The sequence below is a fragment of the Oncorhynchus tshawytscha genome, linkage group LG25 (assembly GCF_018296145.1).
Source record: "Oncorhynchus tshawytscha isolate Ot180627B linkage group LG25, Otsh_v2.0, whole genome shotgun sequence".
NCBI lineage: Eukaryota > Metazoa > Chordata > Actinopteri > Salmoniformes > Salmonidae > Oncorhynchus > Oncorhynchus tshawytscha.
Window position 1 is genome coordinate 9,241,425 of NC_056453.1, and position 7,569 is coordinate 9,248,993.

Genomic DNA, 7,569 nt, shown 5'->3' on the forward strand with positions numbered 1-7,569 from the left:
CAGTAAATTGTTCCTGGCTCCTTTCTGTTTCAGGGCCATGGAGAGATGTCAAACACCTACAAATCCTTGCCCTCCTGAGTAGAATGACATTGTGTACCTTTGTCTATCAGAAAAATACAATCAGTAACCGTTCATGTTGCATCTAATGGACGTAATCAAATTAACAGGTTCTGGGAATATGTATTAACTTGAAGTAGAGAGCTATTTCTGTATTCAATGTCGCTTTATTTACGGAGTTGTAAGCAACCCTGTAAAAATGAAAGTTTGTGTTGTGAGCCACATGCCATAACGCACCGATTCAATCGGTAGTTTCCGTAACTCCTCCCACCCTTTCCGACGACGTTGTCGGGGTAACTAGAAGGGGCGCTTTTTTTCCCTACAGGGCAGCAGAGCAAAACCACAGTACTGGAATTGCCCATTTGCTATTTATGTTATCACGACTATTTACCCATTTTTGGACGGCACCTAAATATAAATATTTTCATGTAACTTCTCTATTCTTTTGAACTCTGACTCCTTCGTAAACTGGAGCATACAGTTTAATGCCAACGTTAGCTAACCATAGCATGCTATTTTTGCAACAGGCCCCAATGGCAATGGATTAAGTTAGCTAGCTAACGTTAGCTCGCAGCCAATGCTGATTTAGTTACCATAGCGAAGTTACTTAGCTAGCCTGTCTTTTGCAATTAGTTTTGTCCAGTAATCCACATAACGCTCACAAATAACCAGAGGACCATTTTGAACAGCCAGGTCTGTTTGTGTTAGCTAAGTTAACGTCGCTAGCTAACTACAGTTGTCAGGAAAATCATTCCAGCAGTTTCTAGCTAACTTGCTTAGCAGCAGCAGTAGCTATTATGTTGCTTGGTTATCTGATCAAGTCACTTGATGCAACACATAAGTGACATGCTACTTACTCTCTGTTGTTATCATCTATGCATAGTCAATTTAATAACTCTACCCACGTGTACATCAACTAACCGGTGCCCCCTTACATTGACTCTACCGGTACCCCCCCTGTATATAGTCTCGCTATTGTTATTTTACTGCTGCTCATTAATTACTTGTTAATTTTATTTCTTATTTTTATCTGTAATTTTTGTATTATTATTTAGATGTTTTTTTTATAGTGTTTATATATATTTGTAAACTACGTTGTTGGTTAGGGGCTCATAAGTAAGCATTTCACTGTTGTATTCAGCGCATGTGACTAATACAATTTGATTTAATTTGAATAACATTTGAAAGACCTTAGCTATTTTGCCATCTCCTATGGTTATTGTTTGGCAAGACCGCATAAACAGATCTGGGATTCAGGTTAGGGTCAGAGTGACAATGTATACTTTGGAAACCATTCTACTAAGCTCCTGTCCATGCTGACTGGTTGTGGTTGGTTCCAGAGATGTGGCGATGCGGGCGGCAGTGGGTGGGGACGGGAGTGCCCTGGACATGTTCAACTGGAGGAAGGCTGGGAAGTTAGAAAACTATTAGTGTTTTTACCTGCGTTGTTCCCTTACGTGTGTGTGTGTTTGAATGTGTACGTGCATGCATGTCTGAGATATTCCCCTGAAACAAGCCCTCAACGGTTACTGTGTGTTTAGGTTTGGTGCGCTGCCTGGTGTAATGAAGCGAAATTAAAGCAGCACTGTCACTGCTTGCCTTGGTGAGTGTGTATTGACTCTGTGACTCCGTGTCCTGTCGTGGAAATACTAATTAATAATGATTAGAGACAAGGTCAATCACCAATCAGGATTTTTCTTTATTCAAAACGTATTAATAACATTGATTAATTATTGCAATAATAAAGCTGGTCGACAAACCACCCCTAGATGATTAGTTGAGAGCCCAACGAGCGGATTTGAGCCACAGCATTTTATAGCAAAGTTTATCTTCCTGAATGTTCATGACAAACAACAGATGTATGGAATGGGTCACAAGGTTAAGATTTTTATGAAAGATACTAATAATTCACAGCAGACAGTATCTGCTGTAAATACTGTTCTCATTGTGTAGAAACCAGGGTCTGGCCCCCAAAACAAGGTTCCTTTCATGATCCATACCCAAGCCATCTCTCCCTGGTACCTTCCAGTCAAACCGAAGCAACCTCCCTCACATGAATGGAATGTGACTTGTTAGGTTTATCACCCAAGGTATCGTAAATCTACTGTCAGCATTAAGCCCCAGATGCCCGCTCTCCGTTCACACAGACATAATATAGTTCTAAGAACCCCCTATTCTGTTGGATAAAGCAACCATTTGATGCAATGACAGTATTATAACAATCTTGTAATTTCCAGAAAAGGTACACTGTGTGAATGAGTGTGGCAGGAGTAGCCCAGTGCTCAGTGTGGACGGCTCCACACAGAAGCTCTTCTATCTGAAGAGGAGAGACGTCCTAGAAATCATGAAAACCCTTTTGATGTCGCAGTACACTCTGGGACCTGAGGGGGGAGCCCCGGAGCTCATAAAGGTACAGTGTCACAGTCAATTTAAATAAAATTGTATTGGTCACGTACATAGATTACAGTGGCACAGTCAATTCAAGTGTGACTTTGTGTGTTTATGTGTTCTGTTGTCACAGGTGAAGCTGAGTGGAAAGAGTGGCCGAAGCGCAGATATCGCTTCAACAGAGACAGGCCTCTCATCACAGCTACAGGGGAACAGGTCATCAGGTCAGACACACACACTCACTGTTGCGCTGACATACATTGTGGTGCTGACATACATTGTGTTGTAGGCTCTGGGACTTGGATAGGGATGACAACTATGTTCTCTCTCTGGATGAGAGCCTGGGTAGGAATGAACTTTACTGGTGTTGTGAAAATGTGTGCTAATTGAGTGCTATGGTAGACTTATGTTAAATGGATTACTATTACACAGTGTATATACAGTCACTAGCCTGGTCCCAGATCTGTGTGTTATCTAGTGGTTAGAGCTTTGGACTAATAACCGAAAGGTTGCAAGATTGAATCCCCGAGTTGACAAGGTAAAATTCTGTTGTTCTGCCCCTGAACAAAGCAGTAACCCACTGTTCCTACGCTGTCATTGAAAATAAGAATTTGTTCTTAGCTGACTTGCCTAGTTAAATAAAGGTAAAATAAATCAAATTCTTGCCAGCAAATCCTGAGTCTCAAGTTTGGAGAAACTAATTTTCACCATAAAAAAATATATAAAGCATTCCAAGCGTCATCGCATTTGCAGACTTATGTTAGATAACTGACTATTCCTAATGTTATTAGTAAATTGGATAGTCATAATTTAGGATAATAATTGAACTCAAATCACTTTTGCCAAAAAAAGACTGTTCAATGCAGCGTGAGGTGGAGTAGGCTTAGGCTAGGCTATATCAGATAGGCCTATGTTTCTTTGGCTTTGCATGGGAACAATGTGGCCTTTTATAAAAACATTTCATACACTTCTACAACACTTTATAAGACCTGAGAGATTAGCAGAATCTTTTTTTATATGACTTTCAAGAGGCACTGACCCAATGATAATGACAGTGAATATACACGCTCACCGGGGATGTCAGTGTCAGTGCTCGCCATTTATCTATGTCTTGTTTGGTGCTGGAATTCTTAGTAGGTAGCCTATGGTTTTTGTGCATATTCTGCAAACAGGCTGGTCCAAGTCATCTGGTTCTCCATTGTCGATAGGTTTGAAACGGAAATTAAACCAAAAAAGCCATCTTTTTCACCTCATTCCTCCAATCTACTGCATTAATGAAAAAGGCCAGAGGTGAAGGGCTATCAGATCTACAAGTACCCCCAGTCCCCACTTTTCACCCCACCCCCCCTCAATGAACTGAATTTGCCTTCAAAGATTCTCTCCTATTCACACATATAACAGATTTTAATCTTTTAATCAAAAGATTAAGTTAGAAAAAACAATACCATATAATAAATAGTTAACACTCCCGCTATGGGTAAAGTATATCTACATTAAAATTAAGTACATAAAACATTTTATAATAAATGTAAAAAGGCTTTTGAAGGTTTTTATTATCATGATGGTTTTCATCCAAAACCATCAATGTCATGGTTATCCATTTAACATCACAGCCCTATAGTCGTTCTCCCTTGCCTAACTCCCCATGCGTCTTCTCAGAGATCCTAGCTGCAAGCACCAACAGGGGGCGTATAGCTCTGTGGAGAATGGTGAGCCAGCCAAACACCAAGATAGAAGGCCCAGGCCCAGTGGAAACTACAGACACCCATGGAGATTGAGGGCATTGTCACCTAGATCCAGGTACACCACTTTACTGCAGTGCTACTGTAACAGTACTCTTCTTGCATTGTGTGCAGTCATCGACACGGACTCCAATTTGTAGCACCAGTCATGGAAATTTATTCTGATAGAAACGGCCAAAATTGCACATCATGCAATGCACAGCTCACCATCTATCTCTGCACTCATACACTCTGGTTTGGTGCTTGTTCACTGGGATGATTCTAACTTAACCATCCTCGTAAGCAAGCCACGCAAACCAGCCAATAAGATGCCATATTGAGAAGGTGAAGGCAAGACAAAACTAAAACCAAAAACCCATTGGCTTAACAATAAAGTGGCAAGGTGAATCACCAATATAACCGTGTTACACTACATTATACTGTATTGACTCTTGGCCACAACAGAGACAGTGTATTATATCCTCATCCATCACCTTGTTTAGACAGATCCTAATCACAATTAATTTACAATGCGTTTTTTCATTTGTCACACCTGGCCTAAAACATTTGATTTCACTGATTGTGATCACAAAACTATTACCATTCTCATAGACAGTTGTCGTAGCAGAATCAGAATTAGTTAGGTAACATTGATAAATAATATGTTTTATCTACTTTCATAAATATGCTTATGTGGGAAAAAGTCACTTGGGGCCCAGAGAGAGGAGAGGTCAGGCTTGTCTTCATATGTGAACGTATCTTTTAAACCATGTGAAGGGGTGATTGAGGGGGATTCAATTATCTCTTGGCTCCACAATGTCTGTGTGCTAGTCACTCCCTACTTTTCCCATTTGGGGGAAGAGTATGGCAGTGTCTGGAACCATTGTATGTCCCCTTTGATTGCCCTTATCTTGACCTAGAGGCTCACTCTCCTCTCCGTGAGCTTGTCCAGGAGGGGTTGTAATTTGAGGTGGAAGTATCTAGAATTGACAATTGATATATGCCATTGGATGAGGAAATGTTTTGGTACTATGTTGTACCAAGAACGAGATAAGAACTTTGTTTAGGAGACCAAACTGAACGATAGTTTATAGCTAATGCTGTCTGGCTATGGGATACTCAACTCTCAAGTAAAAGTCTTCCTTTGTGCAGTTTTCCTAAGACCTGTGGTTCATCATTGTGAGTTGGGAGAGGTGGATCTTTGCTATAAAAGATCTCAGTTGCCATTATGTTGGCACTCAGAATTCATTTATAGACACTGAATTGATCTGAGAGTCAAGGGGCTATGGTGAAGCTCATATTATTAAAATATGAAGTTTAAAGTATAACTCTGACTTGTGTGTGGTTTGTAAACTCTCCTTTCACTTAGTAATACAGGAAATTACCGCGACACAGTGCAGTTATATTAGTGACTATGTTATTTAAGTTTTACGATAATGTGTTGTCTGATTGATTACAATTGTCTTGTGGAGTTTCCAGTGGGGCTCCAACCTGAGCCTGCTGGCTGCCAACAGTGTGATCACAGTGCTGATCCTCTGTGAGCACGTCATGTCGGCTCACTTCGGCCAGCAGGTGGCAGCTCAGCCTCCCCATGCTGTGCAGCTCGGCCTCACCATGTTCTGCTGTGCAGCTCAGCCTCACCATGTTCTGCTGTGCAGCTCAGCCTCACCATGTTCAGCACCAACTCCCATCTCACCCTGTGCTCAGACATGCACATCAAGGGTGTTTGCATAACCAAGGTAACCAACCCCAAAATGTGTCTCGTTACACTAGGTAACCAGCCCATAAATGTCCTGTCACCAAGGTAACCAGCCAGGGAGGCTATCAAGGAATGTGTTTCTGCTCAATACATGACACTTGAACTGTGTCCATCTCACACAAGCAGGTATGAGTATGTGAGGTGTGTCGAGTGGTCATCTCTTAAGGTCCGTACACACCAAAGACGATAACTATAACAATAAGTATATCGATAAGAAAGTAGAAGTTGTTCTAATTCAAGTGAACAGCAGCGTATACACTACAACGATAACTAAAAGAACAATGGAGAATATAACGATAGCTATCGTTGGGATCACTTTCAGAGCGATTTCTCCCCAACGATACAATGCCATCAACCAATCAAACACCCGTTCTATTGAAGCGTTCTAGGTGTGTGAGGAATAGTTGCCCGGAGGGGAGAGGAGATGGGGCAAAGCACACAGTGAGCTTTCCTGAATTACTGGGCATGTGAGCATAATGGTGGCCACATTAATTATAGGACGACTTGGGAGACTAATGATCCACAACAGACAGTGCATCTCAGTATCAGAAGATGCCCATATCTTCATATGGTACAGTTTTCTGACAAAAAACACCATATGAGTGGCCTGTTAATGTACCTTTTATACGTTTGAGAATAGACCCATAACTGATCCAAGTGGTTGCATAATCAAGCCGAGGCAGTTATTTTGGAATGAAACATACTTTCAAAACTCAGGGTGTTTTTGCAGTTATTCACTGCAGTTTACAGCCTACACAATAATTGTGTACTCGCTTGAAAACAATAATAGAATTCCTCATTGCGTTGTGTATTTGTAGCCTAGGTCAAAATGTAGACCTAATCAATAGGGGAGCCCGGGGACTGCAGTGCGCAGCCTGGGGGAACACACAGTGCATGTGGCATTTCATAATCTGATTACTTTTATTCTTGCACTTTGTCAGGTAAATATGTATAGCCCTAATATTTAGATAATGAATGGCCTAAGATTTAGCTAATTTTTAGCTTCTTACTTTGGCTGCATATCTCTAGCCTCTCTCTTCCAGCTGTTCCTGTGCCTAGTAGGCTATAGACTATACAAGCCTACACTAATTCCTCTTCTCGTCAAGTTCTAGGAAAAGCTATAGGCTACTATAGCTTGTGAGACATTTATTTTTATAATAGGCCTGTTTGAGGAGAAGCAGGCTTGGTTTTGTTAGTTGCTGAATGTAAAACACAGCTTAGGCCAAACAACCTTTTGGGGAAAGTTAAGGAGAGAGAGTGCAGTGCGTTGGTGTGATCACTTTGACCAGTGACCATTGTTGTACTGATGCATTGCAAATGGTTGCATAGGACAGACAGAGTGTTGAGCACAATGAAAAAGAAGATCCTAACTTATTGACAACCTTTAGAAAAAGGGAAATCACCTGCAAACCACTTGAGCAATGATGTTTGTTGTTGAAATTCTACCTTTAAATACAAGTTTCCATATTTTAAATGTACCTTTATTTTACTAGGCAAGTCAGTTAAGAACAAATTCTTATTTTCAATGACGGCCTAGGAACAGTGGGTTAACTGCCTGTTCAGGGGCAGAACGACAGATTTGTACCTTGTCAGCTCGGGGATTTGAACTTGCAACCTTCCGGTTACTAGTCCAACGCTCTAACC

The 7,569-nt window shown here is 41.1% G+C and overlaps 1 long non-coding RNA gene across 1 annotated transcript in view; it reads left to right on the forward strand.

The window, feature by feature from the left end:
• The first annotated feature begins 2,587 nt into the window (after positions 1–2,587).
• The window catches only part of LOC121840756, a 5,752-nt gene continuing 770 nt past the window's right edge, over positions 2,588–7,569 (forward strand). Inside the window, exon 1 of the long non-coding RNA XR_006079892.1 lies at positions 2,588–2,669. This is a non-coding gene — a long non-coding RNA (uncharacterized LOC121840756). The remainder of the gene's footprint in view (positions 2,670–7,569) is intronic.